Source organism: Chiloscyllium plagiosum, unplaced genomic scaffold (genome assembly GCF_037043375.1).
Source record: "Chiloscyllium plagiosum isolate Xiang-an unplaced genomic scaffold, Cpla_swu_hap1 HiC_scaffold_35, whole genome shotgun sequence".
In the NCBI taxonomy this organism is placed as follows: domain Eukaryota; kingdom Metazoa; phylum Chordata; class Chondrichthyes; order Orectolobiformes; family Hemiscylliidae; genus Chiloscyllium; species Chiloscyllium plagiosum.
In genome coordinates, this window is record NW_028270173.1 from 11,515,494 (window position 1) to 11,543,230 (window position 27,737).

General features: G+C 43.9%; 1 long non-coding RNA gene across 1 annotated transcript; it reads left to right on the forward strand.

Moving 5' to 3' along the window:
* The first annotated feature begins 2,338 nt into the window (after positions 1-2,338).
* On the forward strand, positions 2,339-26,851 carry LOC148140061 (uncharacterized). Its single transcript, XR_015753022.1, has 3 exons — positions 2,339-2,747; positions 19,598-20,787; positions 26,328-26,851. It is a non-coding gene; the product is annotated as an uncharacterized LOC148140061 (long non-coding RNA).
* Positions 26,852-27,737: the final 886 nt, after the last annotated feature.

Sequence of the window (27,737 nt, forward strand, 5' to 3'; positions counted from 1 at the left end):
AATTTGAAAAATATAAAAATTACTGCAGAGGCTGAGTCTGACGATGAAGAAACTGATGCCATGTTTCCAACAAAATTGAAGAAGTTGATCGAGGAGGAAGGCTACATCCAAAACAAATCTTCATTTGCGATGAAACTGGCTTGTTTTGGAAAAAGATGCCAACAGAACATACATTCACAAAAGTGCAAAGCAGGCACCAGGGTTCAAATCCTGGAAGGACAGATTAACTTTGGTACAATGTGGCAATGCCGCAGGACATAGGATCAAGCCAAGCGTGATTTACCGAGCGAAGAATCCTTGCGCCCTCAAGAATAAAAACAAAATCTATCTGCCCATCTTCTGGCAACACAATCAGAAAATGTGGGTGACAGCCATGCTTTATATCAAATTATTTCGCCAATGCTTCATGCTCCAAGTTAAAAAGTACTTGGAATAAGAAAAGTTGCCATTTAAAGTCTTATTAATGATAGACAATGCACGTGGCCATCCAACATCCATTGCCATCGAGAATGAAAATGTTAAGGTTGTGTTTTTGCCACCAAACACAATCTCTGGACCAGGGGATCATCCAGTGTGTGAAGGCCACATACACCCTAGTGTTTGAGAGGGTTTGAGCACCAATTGATGCAGAGTCTAACCTAGAAATTATGGAATGCTGGAAATCATTCACTTTGCTGAAGCACTAACATTTATCAAAGCGGCAATGGGTGAATTAAACCAGAGACCGTAAATGCCTGTTGGAAGAACTCATGGAGTGAAGTTGTGAATGATTTTAAAGGCTTTCTGGCTATTGATGGCCAGATGAAGAAATCATTTGTGTAGCAAGAGAAGTTGGTGGAGAGGGATTCGTCTATGTGATTGATGAAGAAGTGGAAGAACATATAGAAGAACATTGAGGAGTGTTGACGAATGAGGAATTAGAAAAACTTGTTAAGTCATCAACAGGAGAAGAAGAAACTGAAACAGAACCAGCAATGTGGACATTGGAAAATTTTGGTGAAGTGTTTCGGATTACACAGACTTTAAGGAAAACAAAATCATGGATTACAATCCTAAAATGGAATGCAGCATTAAAGCTACCCATATAATCACCGAAACATTAGAACCTCTCAAGCGAATGTTTGATGAGCTGAAAAGAAAGAAACAACAACTTCCTATCGCAATGTTTTTTCAAAAGATTGAAAACCAAACCATGTCCACTGTCCACGATGAAAAACCATCAACATTGTCTGCTCCTGACATTATCCAACCATCGACATCATCTGCTGCTTCTCCAGCTTCACCGTTCAAAGTGCCAGGATCACCCAAAGCAGATGATCCTCCTTCTGACAACTTTTTGTCAGAAGGTCAATAGCCTAACACAATGTAACAACGCTTACACCATCACCTCACTTTGTCTCATCATCGTAGGCATCGTATCATTGTCACATCATCATACCATCACAGCAACAACAAAGAATGGAGAAGCAGGTGAGTACCCACAATAGGTTAAGATATATTTTTAAGAAATACATGTAAAAATGGAATGCAAAAATGTATTTAAACTGTGTGTGTGCACATGATATTTTCATTGCTCCATGGTCCCTTAAGGATTAAGCTAAAATGTCAGGAATCCATTCATTCAAGAGAGAGCAAGTTGATAATGTCTTATTGTGCATAATTTATCAATTAAACTTTATCATGGGTATGCATGTAAGCGAAAAACAACTTATATATAGGGTTCGCTACTATCTGCATTTGGTCTCGGAACCGATCCCTCACTACTGTATTCGTTGGCATTGCAGACAAAAGGCAGTTATCTGCCTAAAATGTGCATAAATCCACAGAAATGATCAAATGTTTTGCATCCAACTTCTCAAACAGACTATAAGCACAACATTGAAGGACTTTTATACAAGGCACAATTTTGGAAACATGCATCAAGCCATGGATGCTGAAAATGGGAGAACAATTATAACATGATCAATAAAAAGGTGTCTTAGATGAACTGACACGGTAAACAGTTGTGGAAAATGTGTGGAAGTGTTGCTTCTGCAGAAGTCACATACTCAGAAGTTATAAGACTCAGTATTGCTTCAGCAGAAGTCATAAAACTCAGCTATCGGGGGTGGGGGGTGTATGCTAACAATAGGCCACAGACGGATGTGGTAAAACGGTTAGACTAGCAGCTGCAATTGTCATGCACAAGGAACTGGATAGGATAAAGATAACCAAATAAGGCAAGAAATAAACAATGGGTGTGGGGGGGGAGGGGCGATTGAATTACAGTAATGGGGGTGGTAAACAGAGGCGGAGTAAAGCTAGGACTTGTGATAGGCTACGTGCATTAGCAAAATAAACCAATGAGGTAAAAGGGGAAGTACTGAGAGACACAGAGACTGTATAAAAATGTACTGATATTGTTCAGCGGTGTGCCTACTTCTTGGATACTCGCTCTTGCATGAACGTATGAATAAAGACTGCTTCGGAACTTGACTCGGACAAAAACTATTTGGCAGTGAACTTTGTTTCTCACAATTAGGGGCTCATCTGGGATGCTGTCATTACCAGCGGAGTGGTCACCGTCAACGACTGGGAAGACGCGGCCATTTCCTTTTAGAATGGTCCTGTGTGTTTCGTTGGTGGGTGCCCCGTCCAGTTGACTGACAAGGATCCTAGGGGAGTCATTCCGAACCAGAGCAGGAAAATAAAGCAGGCGTGGAAAAGTAGGCACAGCTGCAGCCAAGCAACTCCGTGCACGGACCAAGGTAAGAAAAGAGACTTTTAAGTATTGCCTTGGTGACTGGGAGTGTGATACCTGTCAAATTGAAGGACTGGGGGGATCCAAGATGGCGGCGACCCAGGAAGACTGAGTCTATAGTGCTCCTCCCAAGACTTGGGCACAGTGGGTCACCTACCCCCTACCAAGCTCACCAAATCATTTATAAATCATTTATAACAGTTTAGTAACTCAATTAGTTGTGTAATATTACATTTAAACAACTTAATCCTAAGTTAAAATGACTAAAGGGAAGGGAGCCCGCAGCTCTCAGCAAGCAGGAACCCCTCCCCCACACTCTCCAGCTGCAGCACAGGCGTCCACAGCCGCCCCGGGGGACTTACCAACAGTAGCAAGCCTTGCAGAAATGCTTTCCAAGCTTGACTCGAAGATCGATGCTTTTATCGTCGAATCCAGAAATCGTTGGGAGTCGCTCTCGGCCGCGCTGCAGAAGCACGACCGTGAGATTGAAGAAATTGAACGCCGAGTCGGAGGGGCGGAGCTAAAGGCCGCGACCTCCGAGACAACCGCTCAATCGGCCGTGGATCAGGTCCGGACTCTCGAGCAGCGAGTCCGGACCTTGGAAAATCATATTGACGACCTCGATAATCGAGGTCGCCGAAAAAATATTCGTTTGCTGGGCCTTCCCGAATGGGAAGAGGAAGGCCAGCTTACAGCATTCCTGGAGCAGTGGCTGCCACAACTTTTAAATCTGCAAGCTGGATCAGGCCAGGTAAGGGTGGAATGGGACTACCGGGTAGCAATACGCGGGCCCGGCTCGAACCAGCGCCCACGCCCGGTCCTGTTCCGGCTGCAGAGCTACAGGGAGAGGCAGATACTCCTAGAAGCCTCTAGAAATCTCGGAAAAGACCCCCAAGCTATGATCTACAAAGGATCCAAGATCATGCTATTTCAGGACTTTTCCCCGGTTCTGGTTCGAAAGAGGAAGGCATTCGACGACGCGAAGAAGCGTTTAAGGGACTTAAATGTTCAGTACTCCTTACGCTACCCAGCGATGTTACGCTTTAACCATGAAGGATCCGTATATAACTTTGGATCACCAGAAAAGGCTAAGGAATTCTTGGACTCTCTTAGATAAACTGTAGGACATAATGGATGTTGGTCTGCCTCCGCCCCCCCCCGCCCCGCCCCCCCGCTTTGGTTTATATCCCCTCCCTTTTTTTTCTGACCTTACTGCTTAATATTATCATGGGGGGGTGGGGAGAGGGATTTGATTTTCTCCCCCCCCCCGCCTTGGATTTGTTTTCTGTTATTATTTTATGTATATATGAGGGATGTGTGTGTATGTGTGTGTATGTATGTATGTATATATGTATATATATATATATGTGTGTGTATGTGTATGTATATATTTGTATATATATATAAGCTGGGGGATTTGGTTAATGTTGGTGGGGGGAGGTGGTTAACTTATTCGATTTTACCTCTGTCTTTAGGAGCGGGGTTGTTTTTCCCTTCGTTATTTTGTATTATCATATTTAATTATTATTTGTTGAAGTGGTAATGGTATGGGTGGGGGTGGGGTGCTCACTGTTAACTCTAGCTTTGTATTATATTTGAATTCTCCTCATTTTATTGAGGAGTGCCTGGGTCAAGGGTGGGGCATTGGTTGGGAGAGGATATGAGGGACTTTTGGAGAGGAAGTGACGCCCCCTGGGAAGAAGGGGGAAAGTCTCCACTTAGATACGTTTTATATTTTTTTTATTTAGAAATAGTTTTTTACTGTATTGTTGTGGGTGCATTAAAGAGGCTTTATTTTTGTAAATTTTACATGTTCCACGCTCGGGATGTTCTGGATAGGGTTCCCCCTCCCGAGGGGTCTCGGATTGGCCCAGAGGATTATGGTTGATCAGTCGGTTAAGTGGTGCACCTGGAATGTCAAGGGGAGTGATTCGCCACTTAAAAGGAAGAAAATATTATCAAATCTTAAGAAGGAAAGAGTTGATATAGCTCTCCTACAGGAGACACACCTGTCAGATAAAGAACACTTGAAATTACGACAGGGCGGATTTGATCAGGCCTTTTTTTCTTCTTTTAGCTCAAAAAGCAGGGGAGTTGTTATTCTTGTTTGGAAGAATTTCCCTTTCAAAATCCTAAAGCAAATAAAAGACGAATCTGGACGATATATCTTGATTAAAGCCCTCATAAATGGAGAGGAATATGGGATTTTAAATTTGTACTGCCCCCCGGCACACCCCTTTAAATTTATAACGGAAGCCTTTTCAAAATTGATGGCTTTTGATGCTCGTCATATAATTATAGGGGGAGACTTTAATTGTATTATGGATCCGGAAATAGACAGGATTCCCAAGAGTACTGCAGGAGTATCTCCCAGGTCTAGACAATTGATGGATCTGAACAAAGAATTAGGATTAGTAGATGTATGGAGATGTCTTCATCCACAGGGTAGAGATTTTTCTTTCTACTCTAATCCACATAAATGTCATACCAGAATTGATATGTTTTTTGCCCCCTCGATTTTTTTAAATTCCATATCATCCTGTAAAATAGGTAATATAGCAATTTCTGACCACGCTGCTGTATATATGGAAACTAAGACGAGGAACAGTGGGACATCCCCTCGGCATTGGCGTATGGACCCCTTCTTAATGAAAGATAGTAAATTTGTAAAGTACTTCTCTCAAGAATTTAAAACTTTTTTAGAAATTAATTCAGGTACAGCTAGCAACCCGTCAACGATGTGGGAGATCATCAAAGCTTACACGCGAGGCTTGATCATCTCCTACTCAGCGACCCAGAAGAAATTAAAGGGAGAACAACAGCGTCTGCTTGAAGCCCGCTTAAAAGCGGCTGAAACAGCATACACTGATAGACCTTCTATTATTAAATTGCAAAGGATTACAGCTCTTAGGACAGCTCTAAACACTACACTTACTCAAACGGCTAAGAGGGAAATATTATTTGCAAAGCAAAGGTTATATGAATATGGCGACAAACCGGGTAGATACTTAGCATTTCTTGCAAAGAAAAAAAAGGCCCCTCAGACTATTATGTCTATCAAGGAAAGTACGGGTATTTTGACTCATGATCATAAAAAGATTAATGCGACCTTTAGAGAATTCTATTCTGAGTTATATAAATCACAGGATTGTGAAGATAGGACGAAGAGGATGCAGTCATTTTTAAAAATTTGACTTTTCCAGACCTAACTCCGGAACAAGTATCGGTCCTAAATGCTCCTCTTACACCCCAAGAAATAGTTGATGCAATTAGGCACCTTCAAAATGGTAAGGCGCCGGGCCCAGATGGCTTTCAAGCTGATTTCTATAAAGAATTTACAGAAATACTGGTTGGTCCACTTATGGACATGTATAACTATGCATATAGTCAGGGCTGTCTCCCGCCTTCGCTGAAAGAGGCAAATATCTCTCTTATCCTTAAAAAAGGAAAGGACCCAGAAGATTGTACATCATACAGACCAATATCCTTGCTAAATGTAGATTTTAAAATCCTCTCTAAAACGTTAGCACTGAGACTAGAAAGGATACTGCCACATATTATAAAGGAGGATCAGACGGGGTTTATTAAGGGCCGTAGATCATCCAATAATGTTAGAAGGACTCTGAATATGATTCAAGCTTGTCTTCAGGGAAAGATACCAGGAGTAGTGGTTTCATTAGACGCGGAAAAGGCATTTGATAGGGTTGAATGGTCATATTTGTTTTACACATTGGAGAGGTTTGGTGTTGGACAGGTATTTACCAAATGGATCTCAACATTGTATAGTGATCCCAAAGAATTTCTGTAAATTCTTTATAGAAATCAGCTTGAAAGCCATCTGGGCCCGGCGCCTTACCATTTTGAAGGTGCCTAATTGCATCAACTATTTCTTGGGGTGTAAAAGGAGCATTGTGGTTACCAATGGATTAGGCTCGGATAGCTTCAGTGTGGGTAGGGGCTGCCGTCAGGGATGTCCCCTCTCGCCATTGTTATTCACGCTAATAATTGAACCACTAGCAGAAGCTATACGAGCTGATCCTAATATAGTGGCCCCAAGGATTGGTACAGGTAAACATAAAATTACCCTTTATGCAGATGATGTTCTTCTATTCCTCAGTAACCCTTTGATGTCCATACCTCGCTTAATCCAAGTTATTAATACATTTAGTGCATTCTCAGGCTATAAAATTAATTTTTCAAAATCGGAGGCGATGCCAATGGGTGGCCTTGCTGTGATACCCCGCTTAGCGGACGGTTCCCTTTTTCCCTTTCGCTGGTCCCTGGAGGGTTTCTTATATTTAGGCATTTTTATTACTCCAGTATTTGGTCAGTTGTATAAGGCTAATTTTGTGTATTTATTGGAAAGGATAAGGCAGGACCTCCAGCGATGGGGAGACCTGCCAATTTCCTGGTTGGGTAGAATAGCATTAATCAAAATGAATATCCTGCCCCGTCTCCTTTATCCTATGAGAATGCTTCCGGTGATGCTGCCGAGGACGGCTTTATGTAAATTATACGGCTGGCTGAGTTCCTTTATCTGGAATCATAGGCGGCCCCTCATTAAGCCGAAGAAGCTACAGCTTCCACAGACAAGGGGTGGATTGGACTTCCCAGACTTTAGGAAATATCAGTTAAGTTCCCTATTAAGTTACATAGCTGATTGGGTCTTGTCTGATCCACAATCAATCTGGTTGGACATCGAGGCTTCTCAAGTAAAATACCCACTTATTAACCTTTTATTCTCAGACAAGAGGAAAATCATTACAGATCACTGTAAAAACCCTATAATACTAAATACAATCAAGGCTTGGAATATAATGCGGCAAAATGAGGGTAATTCACATAAAACATCCCCCTATGCACCGATAGTGGGAGCATGGGGATTCCAACCGGGGTTAACAGATGCCACTTTTAAACTCTGGAGATCCAGGGGTATCTCATGTCTCGGGGATTTATTTAAAGATGGGGTCCTGATGTCTTTCGGACAGCTGCGTCAGAAATTCGGATTACCCAATGGAGACCTCTTTCGATACTTCCAAATTCGAGATTATATACAGAAGAAGACTACGTTATAAATCCGATAGAGAATGTAGTGTCCTACGACCAGTGGGGGTATCTTCCGTCAGTAATATTTATCATTTACTACATGATGAAGTATCGGGAGATATGGATAATCTGCTTAAAACATGGGATCAGGATCTGGGACTAGAAATCTCCACAGAAACGTGGAATGATATCTGGGAAAATGCTAGAAGAATTACTATTTGTAACAGAACCCAGGCTATCCAGCTGAAGATACTTCATAGGGCCCATATAGCACCGGTTCGATTGGCAAAATTTAAGGCAGGAGCATCTCCAATGTGTCCTAAATGCAAATTAGAGGTGGGCACTCTTGTACATTGCTTATGGACCTGTCATAAGATCCGTAGATATTGGACTAAAGTAGCAAGTACCCTGACAGAAATTTTAGGAACGGAAATAAAAGTGGACCCCGTATCTCTCCTCTTGGGCTTTTCGAACTTTCCCTCCCTGGACACGTACGGGAAGAGACTATTTTCTATTCTTTCTTTCTGTGCAAGGAAAAATATTTTGATGAACTGGGTGGCGGAGGGCCCCCCTGGACTTTCAAATTGGCACAGACTAATTATGGAATGTATTCCCCTTGACTTCCTTACAAATATGGTGCACCGAAAGACCGAATTATTTTATAAAATATGGCAGCCCTTTTTGAATTACATAAATACAGATATTTCGGCTATCCTAACAAGGGCTTTTATTTAATTGAGATTACAAACCTGGCTGGTCCGCGGCCCCTCGGGGGAGGAATCCCGCACGAATACGGGTTTTATTATATCTGATGCTAACACAGCCCGAGCATGTAAGAGACTTAAATATACACCCTGGTTAGTTGTAGGTTAGATTAGTAGATAGTTGAGTTTTGTTTGTTTGTTTTTTTTTCTTTTCGTTTTCTTTTGTTGTTTTGTTTTTTTTTGTCAAATTTTGGCTATTGTATATTTGAGCTAATTGTATATCAATGTTTATATCTGAGAGTTTTGTTTATTTTTGTAAACTTGTAAAAATGTTAAATTTCTAATAAAAATATCTATTAAAAAAAAAATTGAAGGACTGACGGGTTGACCACCATGGGAGGCGAAGGAAGGAAAAATAAGACTCCTGGATAAAAGGATAGAGAAGTCCCGGAAAACATCCCTCCGGAAAGTCCTTTGGGATAAATGTTGAAAAATTGAAACATAATTCTTGTACAAGGGAAAAGGATCAAAAGACTATGCTAAAATATTGTTTTGTTTGGACCAAACAGAGTATTCATCCGCCATCGGCCTTTTGGCCAAGTGTGGGTTGGACAAGGATTGGGTCTGTCAATTTTTGAACAAATACATTAATGAAAAACAGCCTTTCTGTCAGGAGAGGTCTGACTACACCTCCCGTTGGAAAGGCAATCGGGATACCCGACTATATCGTATGAAAACTATGGTGGGGGGGGGGAAGAGGAAGAGTCCCCTTTGGCAACCTCTCCCCCATGGGATGTTCTCGATCACTTACCCCCGCCATATGACCCCCCCCAAAACGGCCCAGATAATCTTCGGCCAGAAGATTGCGGGATGGAAGTGACGGCTCGTGTCAAACAAGGGGAAGGGGGGAATGACGGCCAATCGAATATCCCAAATTTGAAATTAGTGAAGGAAATAAAGCAATGTGAGAAGGATATTGAGAATTTCCCTTTCCCGAACACAAAGAAATATGTGCTCGAGGCTCAGAGTTACCCGCTGAGGGAGGTCCCTATAGGAATGGGCGAAATTGGCTTTGTGAGCGCCCCCTGACGAGTGGAGAGGTTAGGACCTTTAAGAAGGAAATGAAATCTCTTATTGAAGACCCTGTTGGTCTTTCCGAACAGGTGGATCAATTTCTAGGCCCCAGTCTATATACTTGGACTGAGATAATGTCCATTTTAAACATCCTCTTTACGGGAGAAGAGCGAGGGCTGATTAGAGGGGTAGCTATGCGGTTGTGGGAATGAGAAAATCCCCCCAGGGCGGGAGTGATACTGGCAGAACAGAAGTTTCCCAATACAGACCCAGACTGGAGGAACAACGATGCAGATGACCGAACCCAGATGAAGGACCTCGAAGACAAGGAATTAGAGAGGCAGTCCCTAAATCCCAGAATTTAACAAAAGCATTTGAGGTCCGGCAAGAGAAAGACGAGACTCCCTGAGCATTTTTACAAAGACTATGGGACTCAATGAAGAAGTATTCAGGTATGAATCCTGAGGATTCAGTAGCACAGGGCCTCCTCAAAATTCATTTTGTGACTTAGGCATGGCCGGATATCCAAAAGAAAATAGAGGGATGGAGTGTGAAATCATTGGATGAATTATTAAGAGAGGTACAGAAAGTGTTTGTAAAGAGAGAGGATGAGAAGCAAAAACAGAAGGCGAAAATGATGGTAGCCACGGTTGATAAGGTAGTCAAGAAAAGAGTGGAACCGGTAGTAGGTAACTGGAGTGATGGCTAGAGGCATGTTGAAAATAGAGGTTGGGGAAGAAAACGAGGAGGACCCGTTAGGGGGGTCCAGTCGACAGGGACAAGGATCAAGGTGGAAATCCCTACAGGTTCCCCGGGATGTTACTACTGTGGAAGGACAGGTCACTTTAAGCAGGAATGTCCGGATCTGAAAAGGGAAGAGAGGGTGATACCGCTTATGAATTTTGATGAAGAGTAGGTGCGTCAGGGGTTCCTGCCCCCAGAGACCCACCGGGAACCCTTGATAAATTTAAAGGTGGGACCTCATAAAGAGGATACAGTTTTCTTAGTAGATACGGGGGCAGCATGATCATCCTTGAATTTTATACCCAAAGGAGTACAAATTACAAAACAACAGATAATGGTGTCTGGAGTGAAGGGGGAAGGATTTACAGTCCCTGTGTTTGAACCTATGACAATCGAAAGTGACGAAGGAAAAATTGAGGGACAATTGTTATACATTTAGGACATAGGAAGTAGTTTGTTAGGAAGAGACTTAATTATACTATTAGGACTAGGAATCTACGACAACTAATAGTAAGAATGGTCCTTTTGACCGAGGAATAAGAAAAACAAATAGATCCTACGGTATGGGCACGGGAAGGCAATCGAGGGGGATTGCAGATTCCCCCTTTACAGATCAGCTTGAAACAGGTGGGGGAGATGGTATGTGAGAGAAAATACCTAATTTCAACCAAACGAAGAAGGGGGTTACAACCTGTGATTGAGGGGTTAATTAGGGATGGCCTGCTGGAACCCTGCATGTCCCCCTATAATACCCCCATTTTGCCAGTAAAAAAACCCAGATGGTACCTATCATCTGGTACAAGACTTAAGGGCGCTTATCAGGATAGTACAGACTCGACACCCGGTTGTCCCTAATCCTTATACCCTCTTGAATAAAATCCCACACGACCACAAGTGGTTCCATGTGGTGGACCTAAAGGACGTCTTTTGGGCATGCCCCCGGCAGAAGAAAGCAGAAACATGTTCGCCTTCAAGTGGGAAGACCCAAGAACGGGGCAGAAACAGCAATATAGATGGACAGTGCTTCCTCAGAGATTCACTGAGTCCCCGAACTTGGTTGGCCAGGTTTTAGAACAAATTTTGCAAAAGTTTATAAGTCCCCAAGGGACATATTTGCTGCAATATGTAGATGGCCTACTGGTCACGGGAGAAGATGAGAAGGGAACAACGGAAGCGACTAACTAATTGCTAAATTTTCAAGGACAACAGGGATTGATGGTCTCGAGGAACAAATTACAATATGTAGAAAGGGAAGTAAAATACTTAGGACACCTGGTCAGTGAAGGAAAAAGGAAAATAAGTCCTGAAAGGATTGAAGGGATAGTGGGAATGCCACTCCCTTGGACTAAACGGAAATTTCTGGGGCTAACGGGATACTGTAGATTATGGATCAAGTCGTACGCCCAAAAGACAAAGAGATTATACCTGAAATTGCTGGAAGACGAACCACAGCTGTTAAAGTGGACAGAGGAAGAAAAAGAATTAGTGGAAGGATTAAAGAAAGGTTTGATCCATGCCCCTGTCCTTGCGTTGCCTTCCCTAGATAAGTCCTTTCACTTGTTTGCCACCATTGATAAGGGAGCAGCCCTTGGAGTCCTGACCCAGAAATGGACAAGGATGAAACAGCCGGTAGCATTCTTGTCTAAAATATTAGATCCAGTTTCTAGAGGGTGGCCCGAGTGTGTGCAGGCAGTAGCAGCAACTGCACTACTGGTGGAAGAAAGTCAAAATCTCACATTCGGCAGGGCATTGACAGTAAGCACCCTGCATCAAGTACGGGCCATACTGAACCAGAAGGCAGGGTGGTGGCTTACGGACTCTAGAATGTTAAAATACAAAGCAATTTTAATAGAGAAGGATGACCTTACATTGATCACAGACACTTGTCTGAATCCAGCTATTTTGTCTGGAGAGGGGAGGAGGTAGCTCCCTCGGACCCAGAACACGACTGCCTTGACATCATAGAATAAAGTAAGAATGGACCTTAAGGACATCTCTCTCCACGCAGAGGCCAGACTGTTTGTGGATGGGTCCTCCAGAGTAATTGAAGGTAAAAGACACAACGGATATGTGGTAGTGGATGGAACGGAGGGGAGTGTAGTCAAAGCTAGTAGGCTGCCCAATGACTGGTCGGCACAGACTTGCGAACTCTATGCGCTAGAACGTGCTCTTAAGGCCCTGGAGGGGAAGGAAGGAACTGTCTACACAGATTCTAAGTATGTCTTTGGGGTGGCACACACATTCAGGAAAATATGGCAGGAGAGAGGACTGGTAAACAGTAAAGGTAAAGAACTGGCTCATGAGGCTTTAGTTCAGCAAGTATTGGAATCCCTTTTGCTGCCAAAGGAGATAGCCATAGTCCACATTAATGGTCATCAGAGGGGAGATGATCCCGAAATAAGAGGAAATAGATTGGCAGATGAAGTCGCTAAGGAGGCAGCTCTGAACACACAGGTCACCCCGATATTTACCTCGGTCCCGATAATACAGGAAACTGCGGGGAGACCGCTATTTAGTGCTAGGGAAGAGAAGGAGTTGGAGAAACTAGGGGCTACGAAAACGGTAGAAGGGAAATGGGTGCTACCCGATAGTCGGGAAATGTTATCTAGGATGCTGATGCAAGAAATCATGACTGTCCTAATCAGGGGAGTCATTGGGGAGTGCAGGCAATGTGTGATTTGGTTCTTAGGAAATATGGATGGAAAGGGATATACACGATTGCCAAACAGATATGTGAAGACTGTCTAACATGTAAGAAGATAAATAAGAAGGTACAAAGGAAACAGGTCCCAGGTGAGAGAGACCCTGGGCTAAGACCATTCCAGAGCATACGGGTGGATTACGCTGAATTGCCCCGGGTAGGAAGGCTAAAATATATGTTATTTATAGTAGACCATTTATCCGTTTGGGTGGAAGCATACCCCCTGGCCGCAGCAACAGCAAGTGGGGTGTCTAGGATCATTCTTGAGCAGATCGTTCCCTGGTATGGAATAGTGGAACGTATAGACTCAGACCAGGGAAGCCACTTCACCTCTAAGGTGCTCCACAGAATAATGCAAAGTTTGGAAATCTCCTGGGATTTTCACACCTCCTGGCACCCTCTGTCTTCAGGGAGGGTCGAGAGGATGAACCAAACTCTTAAAAGACAGTTGTCCAAATTGGTATTAGAGACCAGACTCCCCTGGACCCGATGTTTGCCGATAACACTCCTATGAGTGCGAACGACTCCAAGGAAAGATTTGGGTCTGTCCTCTTATGAAATATTATTTGGGCTGCCATACTTGTGAACGACAGGGGGAACCGCCGATCCCCGAGACTAAGGACTTGTTCTTAAGAAAGTATATACTGGGCCTGTCCTCCTCTTTGTCTTTTCTCAGGAGACAGGGTTTACTCGCACAGACTCCGTTCATCCAATCCAGCCGGGAGATTGGGTCCTTGTGAAGTCAGGGACAGTGTCTAAATTACAATTGGATTAGGAAGGGCCGTACCAGGCTCTTTTGACTACCGAAATGGTGATAAGGATAGCGGAAAAAAGTTGGACTCACTACACCAGAGTTAAGGGACCAGTGGAGTCTCCAGTTGAGAAAGAAGTCTGGACAGCCGAATCAACGAAAGAACCATTGAAACTCAGACTAAAAAGACTTTGAGTGATTGATTATTCGGTGGCGACGCGAGCGCGGGATAATTTCTATAAGATTGTATTTGGAATGAGGTGGATATTTAGATGTATGATCTTAGCTCTCCTAGTCTTAGGATTTCACTGAACCTTGGTGTGGTCCTCTTATTTGGTAGTAACAGTCCCTGAGAGTGCTAATCCGCAAGTAATAGATACCGATGCCTACAGCCTAGTTGATTGTGGAAATGTAGAAAATCAGAGGCAGTACAGCTACTCAAAGGTACATCTTAAGTCCTATGGGGATGGCATTGGGGGTGGTATTTGGATAAATCCACTCGTCACAGTACACCGGGGCCCCTTCTGGTCAGCTCGAGTGTCCCGATAAGAAGTGTAACCTAATATACTTAGCGATAAAGAAAACCACATGGCACAAAGAGGTTCTGGGAGGAGACACCTATCAGGTCCAAGTAAATGAAATATTTGGGATAGAGATGAAAGCAAATGGGAAGGATTTCTCGGGCCGTTGTTTCCGCATACAGGTGGGCAAAGGGAAGTGGCCAGTCGAAGTGAATACAAAGACCACTCAGATGCCACAGGTATATCCTTTCGCTCATTCCAACGACACTAAGGTGGTAAAAATTATAGAGGTGAAGGACTTAAAAGAGACCATCGAAATAGAAACTGGCTACAGGGATACAAATACCTGGCTTGAATGGGTAAAGTCTGAACAAACGCAATTGCTATGCATGTGCCTCCGATAGGCCAGTGGCTCGGATGGCAGTGAGACAAGAAGGGCATGGAATGTATGATAACCCTGTATCAGGATAAGACTGCATAGAATAATGGGAATTGTACTTCCCTATCCCTAATGTTCCCTCTCTTGGAGAAGAAAAATTGAAAAATCCCGCCCACGTTTTTGGCCACTGTCGGAAATCACACATTGTGTGTTAGCAGACAAGGTCTAAATCAGTTCAGGGACTTGGGGAGCTGAAGTCATGTATCGAAATTGAAAATGTGACCGGAACTGACAAGGGAGGGAACTACTCAGCGCTGCAGGTTCCCCGAGCAATCTGTGGTGGTACTGAGACGCATCCTACCTCCAGTTTGGGAGGCATATGTGCAATTGTACAATTGGCAATCCCATTCACCTTGGCATTTGAAAAGGAAAGGATTGTGATCAAAAGGAGTCGGAGTAAAAGATCATTATTGGATCATTATTTGATGATCAGATATATCTAGACTCTGCAGGAGTTCCTAGAGGGGTGCCGGATGAGTTCAAGGCTTGCAACCAGATTGCAGCAGGCTTTGAGTCGGCTCTCTTCTGGTGGGTAACGGTCAACAAGAATGTGGATTAGATAAACTATATTTTCTATAATCAGCAGAGGTTCATTAACTACACTAGGGATGCAGTCAAAGGTGTAGCAGAGCAGCTCGATGCAACCAGCAGAGTAGCTTGGGAGAACAGAATGGCCTTAGACATGATCCTAGCCGAGAAAGGGGGCGTGTACGTGATGTTAGGGGGAGCTGTTGTACCCTTATTCAAATAACACAGCGCCCGATGGGTCAATCACTCGAGCCCTGCGGGGGTTGACTACCTTAGCAGAGGAGCTGGCTGAGAATTCAGGGGTAGACACATCGCTCACTGGGTGGCTGGATTCATGGTTTGGGAAATGGAAAGGTATAGAACATAGAACATTACAGCGCAGCACAGGTCCTTCGGCCCTCGATGTTGCGCCGCCCTGTCATACTAATCTGAAGCCCATCCCACCTACACTATTCCATGTACGTCCATATGCCTGTCCAATGATGACTTAAATGCACTTGAACTTGGCGAATCAATTACCGTTGCAGGCAATGCATTCCATACCCTTACTACTCTCTGAGTAAAGAAACTACCTCTGACATCTGTCTTATACCTATCTCCACTCACTTTAAAGTTGTGTCCCCTCGTGTTTGCCGTTCCCATACTTGGAAAAGGCTCTCCCTGTCCACTCTATCTAACCCTCTGATTATCTTCTAAGTCTCTATTAAGTCACCTCTCAACCTTCTTCTCTCTAACAAGAACAGCCTCAAGGCCCTCAGTCTTTCCTCGTAAGACATTCCTTCCATACCAGTGCTCTCCATACTCATCTTCTTGATAGTGGTTACTAGAGTACTAATAGCTATAGGATGTTGCATCGTACCTTGTGCACGGGGACTAACCCAGCAGCTGATTGAAACAGCCCTGACTAAACAAATGCCCCTAACAGATAGTCAGCAAGAGGAACTCTACCTGTTGAACAATGAGGGATGAGTGACCTTGAAGAGGTTCCCAAGATAGATGAAGTCTCAGGGATGCTGCTGACAAACTTGGATGTGACATATGGGGGACATGCAGAAGACAACAAATATTAGCCATAAAGAAGAGGGGGAATTGTGGAAAATGTGTGGAAGTGTTGCTTCTGCAGAAGTCACATATTCAGAAGTCATAAGACTCAGTATTGCTTCAGCAGAAATCATAAGCCTCAGCTATTGATGTGGGAGGGCACAGACGGATGTGGTAAAACGGTTAGACTAGCAGCTGCAATTGTCATGTACGAGGAACTGGATAGGATAAAAGTAACCAACTAAGGTAAGAAATAAACATGGGTCGGGGGTCGAGTAATAGGAGAAGTAAACAGAGGCGGAGTAAAGCTAGTAAAAGGGGAAGTACCGAGAGACTCACAGAGACTGTATAAAAATGCACTGATATTGTTCAGCGGTGTGCCTACTTTTTGGACACCAGCTCTTGCAAGAACGTATGAATAAAGACTGCTTTGGAATTGGACTCGGACTAAAATTATTTGGCAATGAGCTTCGTTTCTCACACAGTGAATATTTTGTTGGAAGAAGAGATGACCAGAGGTGGTGAACAACTTTAGAAGATTTCTATTCATATCAGCAGAAATCTCACACATCACTAAACTGGCTCAAAGTTGGAGAAGGACTTTCCAAAATGGTGTAGGAAGAGGTTGTGGAGTTATTTGAAAGAAAAGGAGAAGAGCGAACAATGGAGTATTTGGAAAGATTGGTACAAAGTGAGTTTATGGAATCAGCTGAAGATGAGGTGGAGGTTGAAATCTGCCTTGATGCTCATGAAAATAACAAAAATCATGAGAGCATCAAAAGTATCTACAGATTTATTGCTTAAATACAATCCATCTCTCAAGCATAGCATTTGAGTCAAAAGGCCCACAGAAAGTGCTTTGTTCGAATGCAGAAATTTATAGAAATTAAAGAACAAAGTATCTCAGCTTCCCATAATAATAATAAAAACCAAGCTAGCTGCAAAACCACAAGAACAATCAGAAAGATGCCTCTTCCCTGCCACCATCTCGCTCCCAGCTTTCCCCTCCCTCCCAGACTCCATCTCCTAGGACTCCAATTGTTAGATTTTTTTAAATTTCAAAAATATACTTTATTCATATTTTGATGATCTGTACAATTGGTCATGCCATGCATATGTAAACATTCCATTTCTTTGCATACAGAGACAGAGTAATCATTCCTATATACAGTTCTGTACGATTACTATCCACATATTTAGCTGGGGGGGTCAGCGGAGCCCCCTTACTGCGTCGGCCCCCTGTGCTTAGGCAGGCAGATGTTACACGGCGGTCTTTCCCCACCGTGCCTTGGCGGCAGCAGCCCCGACCTTCAGCGCGTCCCTCAACACATTGTCCTGGACCTTGAAAAGTGCCAGTCTGCAACACTCAGTGGGGGTCAACTCCTTCAGCTGGAAGATCAACAGGTTTCGGACCGCCCAGAGAGCGTCCTTCACCGAGGCACAGTTGATGTTCGGCTCGGTGCGTGCCGGGGAACAGACCGTAGAGCACGGAGTCCCGCGTCACGGCGCTGCTTGGGACAAACCTCAAAAAACACATTTCAGAAGGAGTTGTGTGACAGTCTCGTCCCCCCCGCAGCCGCTTCGAGGGCAGCGTGCGGTGCGGCTGAGAGTCCAGGCGTGCATAAAGGATCTCACAGGCAGAGCCCTTCTCAACACCAGCCAAGCCATGTCTTGGTGCTTGTTGGAAAGTTCTGGTGATGAGGCATTCTGCCAAATGGCTTTGACAATCTGCTCAAGGAACTGTTCGATAGGATCTGCCCTCTCCTTTTCCCGAAGGGTCTCAAGGACACCACGTGCAGACCACTTCCTGATGAACTTGTGGTCAAAGGTATTTTTCTTCATAAACTTCTCCATGAAGGACAGGTGATACGGAACGGTCCCACTACTCGGAGCGTTCCACGGCAGCACGGCCAGGCCCATCCTTCACAACACCGGGGACAGGTAGAACTTCAGTACGTATTGACACTTGGTGGAAGTCGCTGAGAGTCTCGCAATCCTCAGGGATACAATCGCCTATGTGGCAGGACAGAGGGTTGGACACCTGCCTGATCAGCCTGGACCAGGAGAAAGCCTTTGACAGGATATCACACAGGTATATGAGAGATGTTCTCTCCAAAATGGGCTTTGGAGAGGGGATCTGCAATTGGATCAGACTGCTCTACACCAACATTGTCAGTGCAGTCTCAATCAATGGGTGGGAATCATGTTGCTTCCCAGTCAGATCTGGAGTCAGGCAGGACTGCCCTCTCTCTCCTGCCTTGTTTGTGTGCTGCATAGAGCCATTTGCCGAGTCCATCAGGAAGGATGAGAGCCTGAGAGGGGTGATTATTCCTGGCAGCAGGGGCCTGCAGGTTAAGGCCTCCCTGTACATGGATGACGTCGCCGTTTTCTGCTCGGATCCGCTGTCTGTGCACAGACTCATGTGCATATGTGACCAGTTCGAACAGGCCTCGGGGGCCAAGGTAAACCGAGGCAAGAGCGAGGCCATGCTCTTCGGGAACTGGGCCGACCAATCCTCAATCCCCTTCACCGTCAGGACTGACCACCTGAAGGTGCTGGGTATTTGGTTCGGGGGTGTGTGTGCCAAGTCTTGGGAGGAGCATATCAACAAAGTGAGGCAGAAACCGGCAGGTGGAAGCTACAGTCGCTCTCCACCGCGGGAAAAAAACCTGGTCATCAGGTGTGAGGCACTGTCATTGCTGCTATACGTGGCACAGGTCTGACCTATTCCCAGAACCTGTGCTGCTGCAGTCACCCGGGCCGTCTTCCAGTTTATATGGAGGTCAAAGATGGACCGGGTCCGAAGGGATTCGATGTATATTTAGCTGGGCAACGGGGGAAAAAATACACCCGATGCCACCCTCACCCTGATGGCCACCTTTGTGTGTGGCTGCATCAAGCTGTGCGTGGATCCCCGGTACGCAAACACCAAGGACTCCAATTGTTGGATGTCATTTTTAACAACTCCCTCATTGCCATCAGATTCAGCTGTCTCACTGTAATTTACACATCATAATCATCATCACTGCACAATGTTTTATACTATGCAACTGCTTCTTATCTCATCTTCAAGATTATTCTATCTATTGCAAGCGCATTTTAATGAATATTTATCTTTTGCACTGTTTTGTTAATTGGTACATTTTTCTTTGAGGTGTTTAAATGTTTAATGTGTTTTTAGTGCATGCATATATTTTTCAATTTTTATTGGCCATATTTACATGCATTTGGATTGTACTTACATAAAAGAGGCCCTCAGTGGTATCTGCATTTTTAAAAAATCCACAATCGTCCTCTTTCGTTCGCAGATATTCGGAACTGAGTATAATAGAAAGTCTTCAGTGATAGAAAGAGAAAGAAAACAACTCATTGAATCCTGCAGACCAGACTGATGTTATTAAACTGTGTCTCCATGAGTTTTTTCTCCTGATCCACACTTTGTGACTGGATGGGCTGCCCAAAATGTTGGTCTTATGAAAAAAGGGACAATAATTGAGGCATGCTGAGAAATTGAGGCAAGCCTTGGCCAAAGTGACTGAGCTCAAAGACTCTGAAATAAACAAGTTGCAGAATCCAGACAGGCTGCAGAATCCAGACAGGCTGCAGACACAGACAGACAGTATACAACTGACTCAGCAGCTGAGGACATACAATATACACTTGAATTGGAATTGAATGGAATTGACCTGAATGTCATCCCCAGGACAATCGGAAAGATTGGGTTGTTTACCAGGCAAACGGGCACCTCACATCATTATTTGGAAAGGGCTACCTGACCTACAAAGCCCCCAACACCCCCAGGAATAGATGCCCAAGGACCACCCTGCCATTGACATGTCATTGCCTGGTTGGTCTGATTGATCAGGGTGATCAAGCCCTGACTGATTTATTGATAGACATCAAAGAACCTCCCAAAAGACCACAAAGACTTCTAAGTATAAGAAGGGATGGTAATACCAACCACTGGGTAGAGAAGATACCCCTGGGACCACCGGAAGAAGACCAGACGATCATCGCCATGTGGATCAAGGCCAAGATCTAGTGTGGTGGGATATCATCATCCAGCGTTAAGTTAAAGCACAAAATATTTGATTAGATTTATAGTGTAAATTGTTAGTTTGTAGAGTATTTTGTTATGATAGTATTAATTATTTTAAATATCATTTATTATTATTACAAGTCAACTTGCAGTTTCTTTGCTGGATATAAGAACTAAACACATTGTGCAGCAAGCACAACAAATTAACACCCCAGACTAGGACCTCGATAAGAAGTAACTGTGTCGCTCCGAGATCAAATCCCACAGAACTTAATATTCCTTGAGATTTTGCCTGATCCGGTGGTTAAGAGAAGAGCTGCCCTATGCGAAGGCCAGGAATTCAAGTAAATTGAAGGGAACAGAAAGGTCTACATTGAAGGACAAAGCCAACAGCTGTTTACTCCTGATCAAGCAAACGGCTGTTTCCTTTGTGGATGTGCGTATGGGATCCTGAGTAAGGTAAGGTAAAACACCAAAAGTCAGTAGAGACCAAGTAGGGTTACGACTGGAACATAGTGAAAGCCGTATCCTCAGTCTGACACAGCCCAAAACCCCTGAATTAAACGAGATTAGCAGAGAAAGGTGTCAGAGTAGGAGATTGTGCCATAGGAGAAAAGTAGCTAAGGCACAACATTAGTAAGAAAAACGTGGCCCCTCTGGGCAGAATTTTACTGTAATGATGAAACGGGACCAGGATCCCTAGGACAAAAATATTGGGAGGGTTTTTGCGAAATTCAAGTGAAGTGCTTCCAAACTTGAAAAGGTCACAGCAATGATGTGCTGTCTGGGACAGTTGTTAGGGACAAAGCAAGAATTGAAAATGATCCATAACAAATGAGAGGACACGAAAAAATAAATATCGGAGTTGCAACTGAAAAACGCCACTCAGGACCAGAGAAATCAGGCAAACCTCCTACACATGGGGCAATCCAAAACCAGTGTGAGAATGCATACCAGGACACCCAGAACGCAGTGTCAGCGAAAAAGGCCGCTGAGAATGGAGTCAGTTAAGTAAATGTGCAGATCTACAAGCAGCAGTAAAGGTAATGCACCAGGCAGCTAAGCACGAGAAACACTAAGTGCCTGCGGGAGATTGTAAAGTTAAACGCCCAACTCTCAATCTGATACAGAATAACATGCACATATGGAGAATTTAGAGAGGGAGAAGGACAGGAGATAGACTGGGATGAGCTCAGGGAAAATGTGCAGCAGGACGCCATGTGCATGGAGCATTGGGGACCGCCCCCACCCTTCCCAGAGGAATCAACTCCTTCAGCTCCCCCTGGAGACAGGCCCCTCTCGCAATGAACCCGATCCTACGGGCATATCCCAAGAGGGGTGAAAATCAACCAACCTGATCCGAAACCACAAAGATAATGGAGTTTCCCCAGACAGGCAGAGGGAGAGGTGACCAAGGTGATTGACAATCTGTTACAGCAAGGAGTGCTATGACCTGTAGCCTCCACGAATAATGCTCCAAGTTGGTTCATGGCATTTAACCATTGATAATCGGAGCTTAATAAAGTCAGCCCTCTCAGTCAGCACCAGCCCAGCCACAATAATGAAGCAAGCCCCACAAAGTACTTCACAGTACTTGACATTAGTAATGATTTCCGGTCCATACCCTTAAATAGGTCTTCCCAATACAAATTTGTGCTTACCGTCCAGGAAGTACAGTATATTTGGACTTGTCTACCCATAACTCACCCTCGATTTTCCATAGATGATTAGTCAAAGGACTAGATAGGTTTTCCCAGCCGGACTGCCTAATCCAACTTCTAGATGACTTACTCCTACAAACAAATGAAGAGCCATCCAGCTCCCAGACAAATTACTCGACCTTTTACACTCGGCTTTTATGCTCGGCTGTAAAATAAACCCGGAAAAGGTGCAAATTCTACAACTAGGGTTGCATACTTGTGAACGATAGTCACCCACAGGTAAAGAGAGATAGAGCAGAAGTAAATAGATTCCATATCGTGACTTCAACTCCCCCAAGATGTTAGTGCACTCCAATCTTTCCTAGGTTTAATGGGATACTGCAGGAACCACGTCAATGGCTTCACTACCAAAGCAGCCTCACTCTCAGTGTTGCTGAAAGAGAACACTGCCTGGAATTGGCCATCCCAGCATATAGAGTCAGTAATCAATTTAAAACACACCCTCACAACAGCACCAAGCTTGTTAGTTCCCAGCCCTGACTTACAATACGCCCTAGAAGTTGCAGCCACAGACTGGACGAAAGCTGCTGTTCTACTGCAGGAGCGGCACGATAAGCCAGGCCCAGTGGCCTAGCCTCCAGGGTCCTACAGCCCATACAGCAAGGGTTTTCCTTGTGCGAATGATAATTCCTCAGTCTTTTTGGCAGTCCGGTACTTCAACTACATTATTGATTTAAACCCATTGACCATACTGACTGAGCACACCCCAGCCCAGCTCCTGCTAAATGGCCCAATCAAAGATAGCTCAGTGAGCTAGATTCGAGCCGCACATAGACTCTGCTGCTTCAAGGTTGGGACATCACAGTCAGATGTACCAAGGTGCCTACCTTCCAAACCAATAACCTAAATGATGGGGGAGACTTACATGACTGCCAAATAATAGCTACTAAACACCCCACTAGCCCTTTTATATCTAAACAGTAGGAAAAACGATTGTAATGAGACAAAAGGATAGGCAGGCAGATATCGCAGTCAAAACCTATGTAGATAGTCCTCCACTGTAGAGGAAGGCAGTCAGATCACTGGCTTTGGGATTTTTATGACAGACACACATGGACAGCCACGAGGTGAATTACCCTTAAAATTACCCAGCTATCTCAGTGCCTAAGCAACTGTAGCCTATGTAGTCGGCCACCCCGATCTGTTCCCTTCACCCGCAGACATATACATCGAGAGCATATATATGTACAACAGCCTCACTGAACTTTTACCATTTTGGGAAGCTAGAGGTTTTATTTCTGCTGAAGGAAAACCCCTACCATCAGCCCCCTTTATTAAAATATGTACTGCAGGCTGCTGGTGGAAGGAAATCTGGCAAAATTAAAGTTAGAAGCCATCACAAGACATGCCCAGAAGGTAACCACAAAGTGGGTGAGTTCACTAAGGAAGGTGCTCACATAGGAGAATTCTGGCAGCCACCCATCAGTGAGCAGGCAAATGCAGTCACTGTAAGCCAAACAAAAATAGACAATCCTGGGCAACTCCGTGACAATTCCTTGAAACAGATTTGGGGAGGAGTTTATCCAGATGCTTATGATAAAAAGATTTCTTATAGGTATAGGGCAGATTAGTTTTAAAAGCAAGAGTTTATGTAGTTCAAATTGAAGCCAGGAATCAAATCATATACCAATACCTTGACGTGTATGGGCACCAGAGAATAGAGGCCACTACTGAACCATTGAAAGAACTGCGTTAGTGGCCCCAAATACTCAGGGATGCAGCACACTACACAGGGAACTGTCTGCTGTACGCCTGAAAGGGAGAATGAGGCACACCCGTCCATTGAAAGGGTCCTGGACAAATCAACAAATGAATTAAATAGGTCCCCTTCCACCATGTAGGAACAGATTTACCTATATTCTAGTCATCATCGACACATTCACGAAATGGGTCAAGGGTTTTCACTTTTGGACAAATACAGCCAAAACAATCACACAAATCCAAACACAACAGGTTTTAACTGGATGGGGTCGACCCCACAGTATCCAGTCAGATCAGGGAATCCATTTCACCGGCAGAGTCATGCAGAATGTGGTGACTCTGCTTAGTAACAAGCAGAAAATCCACATTGCATACTACTCCCAATCCAGTGGGATTGTGGAAAGGATGAACCATACCTAGAAGGGATGATTAGGAAGACAGTGCAGCAAAACAATAAAACCCAGGACACAGTAATTCTGTTTGTCCTTCTCATGGTATGCAAAAAAAACTCACAATCCACAGTGTATACACCCCATAACCTGATGACAGGCCGACCAATGAAAGGAATCAACTACCTGTTTGGCCTCCGCCTCACAGAACCTGCCCTTACTGTCCTCAACCACGAAAAAGTGGTGCAGCACCTCACCGAGAATATCAAGGTCAGGTGAATTGGCCATGTTAAATTGCACATGGTGTTAGGTGAAGGGATAAATGTAGGGGAATGGGTCTGGGTGGGTTGTGCTTCGGCGGGTCGGTGTGGACTTGTTGGGCCGAAGGGCCTGTTTCCACACTGTAAGTAATCTAATCTAGCATCAGCTGTCAGATTAGGGACCAAAAAGAAAATTAAGTAAGGCTTACTTCGACAGTAAAGTCAACCCTATCAAATAGCCAATGGGGGAGCACGTGATGCTACAAATAAACAACCCTTGTTCCTTTCTCTTCCCCAAATACTCAGGTACTTGAGTATACAACGTTCTAATAGAGGGGAAAAATTTAAAAGGGACCTAAGGGACAACATTTTCACACAATGGACGGTGCATGTATGGAATAAGCTGCCAAAGAAAGAGGTGGAGCCTGACACAATTGCAACATTTAAAAGGCACCTGGATGGATGTATGAATAGGAAGGGTTAGAGAGACATGGGACTAGTTTAGGTTAAGATATCTGGTCAGCATGGATGAGTTGGACCGAAGGGTCTGTTTTCATACATCTCTATGACTCTCACCACAGGAAAAACCGGCCAGTACTACGTAAACCAATTCCAGCCTATGGCACTCAACAAAGCCACTCTCACCACCTTAAGATATGAACAGTGGATGACACTACCCTAGAGCAAGTGATAAGACCAAGATTAGTCCAGATACCAAGGACAACCCATTACACATCCTCTCAGTCAGACCACATCGCTGACAAAATTTATACACTCCCATCACTACCATTGCAGCTTCCTCACCCAAGGGACCCCCAGATGATCTAAATGACTTAACAGATTGGAACAATTTGCTAGTGACAGACAGCATGGATGTGTTACACATTCTCAACATGCTAGATAGAACTCTCCAATAACTCCCTGATAAACAAGGACATTGAAACACCCAAACTCATGGAAAACTCAGATCCCAGATAGCATATCCACAACATGGATACGTGACAATACTAAAAGGCTAGTATGGACCAAGTAAAAGCAGGCTGAACCAGACCATCAAATGGTACCGTCCCACACTTAGAGCTTCACCACCAGAGGAAATGATAGGGCACAGGCATGGGAGGATGCAATATTGCCAAGCCCCCAGTGAAAGAGGATTCATGATGAGTTTCTGTTGGATACCTATTTAACGAATGCACTAACTCATTAATCCAGATGATGAAATAGCTCATGACAGCCACCCAAGATGAGGAATCACTGTTTCTGATGGTCCAACCTCACAGACATTTCAATACCTCTATCACCCCAGTGGGACCAACTCTTATTCCTGTACGCACTGATGGGATTAACCAGGTTACAATTGTTCGGTTTCCGTGCATTATCGATTGGATATATCTCCATATCAGATTTTAGCCATGCTCACTTGCGACTGTCTCATCTTCGTCTTCATGTTTCCTTCGTAGGTCACAATGACCACTTTGTCTTCACATTTCATTCTTTGGTCATAATGACCACCTCATTTCAGTTTTTTCTGACCACTCCACTGTCAGGCCATTTAAAACTACAAACTCTTACCACGAGAAACTGAGGTTGGTGCCTGCCAAGCTACTAAACCCAAACTAACATTCCAAATGGGGTTCCCATTCCCTTTAAAAAAAAGCATTGCCTGCAGCAGTAGTAGACTCGCCAATTTTAAGGGCATTTAAGTGGTCATTGGATTGGCATATGAATGAGAGCGGAATAGTGTAAGTGAGATGGACTTCAGATTGGTTTCACAGGTCGGCGCAACATCAGGGGCCGAAGGGCCTATACTGCATGGTAATGTTCTATGTTCTAAGTGGGGACAGTTAGGGCATATACATTACATTAGTTTGAAAATGTTCAGATGTTAGACAAGGATAACAACAGAGACAATCTTGATCTCTTCCCAGGCCAACCATGACCACATGCAACAGAATCAAGATCTACTTCATCGGAATCATCATCATTACCGGAAACAACACACAAGAAACACCGGACAGACCAGGATATATGTACCCAGGAGAAGGTCAGACAATCATCACCACATGGATCAAAGCCAAGATCTAGTGTGGTAGTATGTGATCACCCAGAGTGAAGTTTAAGCACAAGGTATTTGATTAGATTTATAGTGTAAATTGTTAGTTTGTAGAGTATTTTGTTGTTATAATAAGAACTGTGTTAATAAATACGATTGTTTGTTATTATTAAGAGTCATCTTGCAGCTGCTTGGCGAGATATAAGAGTTAAACTCATCGTGTGGCAGGCGCAAGACCTTCATATTCCTGTTTTATCTGTTTGTGTGAATCTCCATGTTTATTTGTGAAGGGGGACTTTAAGAAGTGATAAAACTGAAACTGTTGGATTATAAATTAGCAATCTGTATTTCTTAAATACCATTGATTAAAGACAATTTGTTTGTAATAAACAGCTTCTTGAAAATTATAGAAACTGTTGAGTGTTGCCTTTTAGCTTAAATTCATCTGTCAGGTAAATTGGGGACTTTGGGCAGTTTAACTAAACTTTTCACACTTGTGATAATCCTGAGAATAGTTGGACTCAATTTCCAACGCACACCTCAGTGAGTCAAGAAAAATCTCAAGCATTATTTCCTCTCCCTAATTCTGACATTTCAGGTCCCATCTCCCTCCAAGGTCACTGCAATCTTGCAAATCTCTTCACCAATGTCATTTGGGCTCCATGTTTTACAATTCCTTCCTTAAACTTCTCTGAATCCCACTTCTTTAACAACACTTTTGGACATCCCCTGCAAATACATCCTTCTTTATCTTGGTGTTAATTTTTGTCTAGTTGCATCACTCTGAAACATTTTGGGATGTTTTAAAGTGTTAAATCACTCTATAAATTGGAACTCTTGTCCTCTCAACATTCCCTCCAATTCTCAAGGTATTGACCTGGAGTACAGACTGTGGACATTGCCTGGCCTTTAGCGCTCTCTAATTGAGTGGTGACCAGGCCGTGAATGTTGAGAGAGAATGGGGACTGTCAGGGCTGAGGCACATCCTGCCTTCCAGACTGGGCTCACTGATGAGGAACAGGACTCCTGGTTGATTCTGTTGACCAGAGATGTTCAATGTGAGCAAATGCGAGGTCTTGCACTTTGGAAAAAAGAATACAAGCATGGACTACTTTCTAAACGGTGAGAAAATTCATAAAGCCAAAGTACAAAGGAATCTGGGAGTGCTAGTCGAGGATTCTCTAAAGGTAAACATGCAGGTTGAATCCGTGATTAAGAAAGCGAATGCAATGCTGTCATTTATCTCAAGAGGATTGGAACATAAAAGCAGTGATGTGCTACTGAG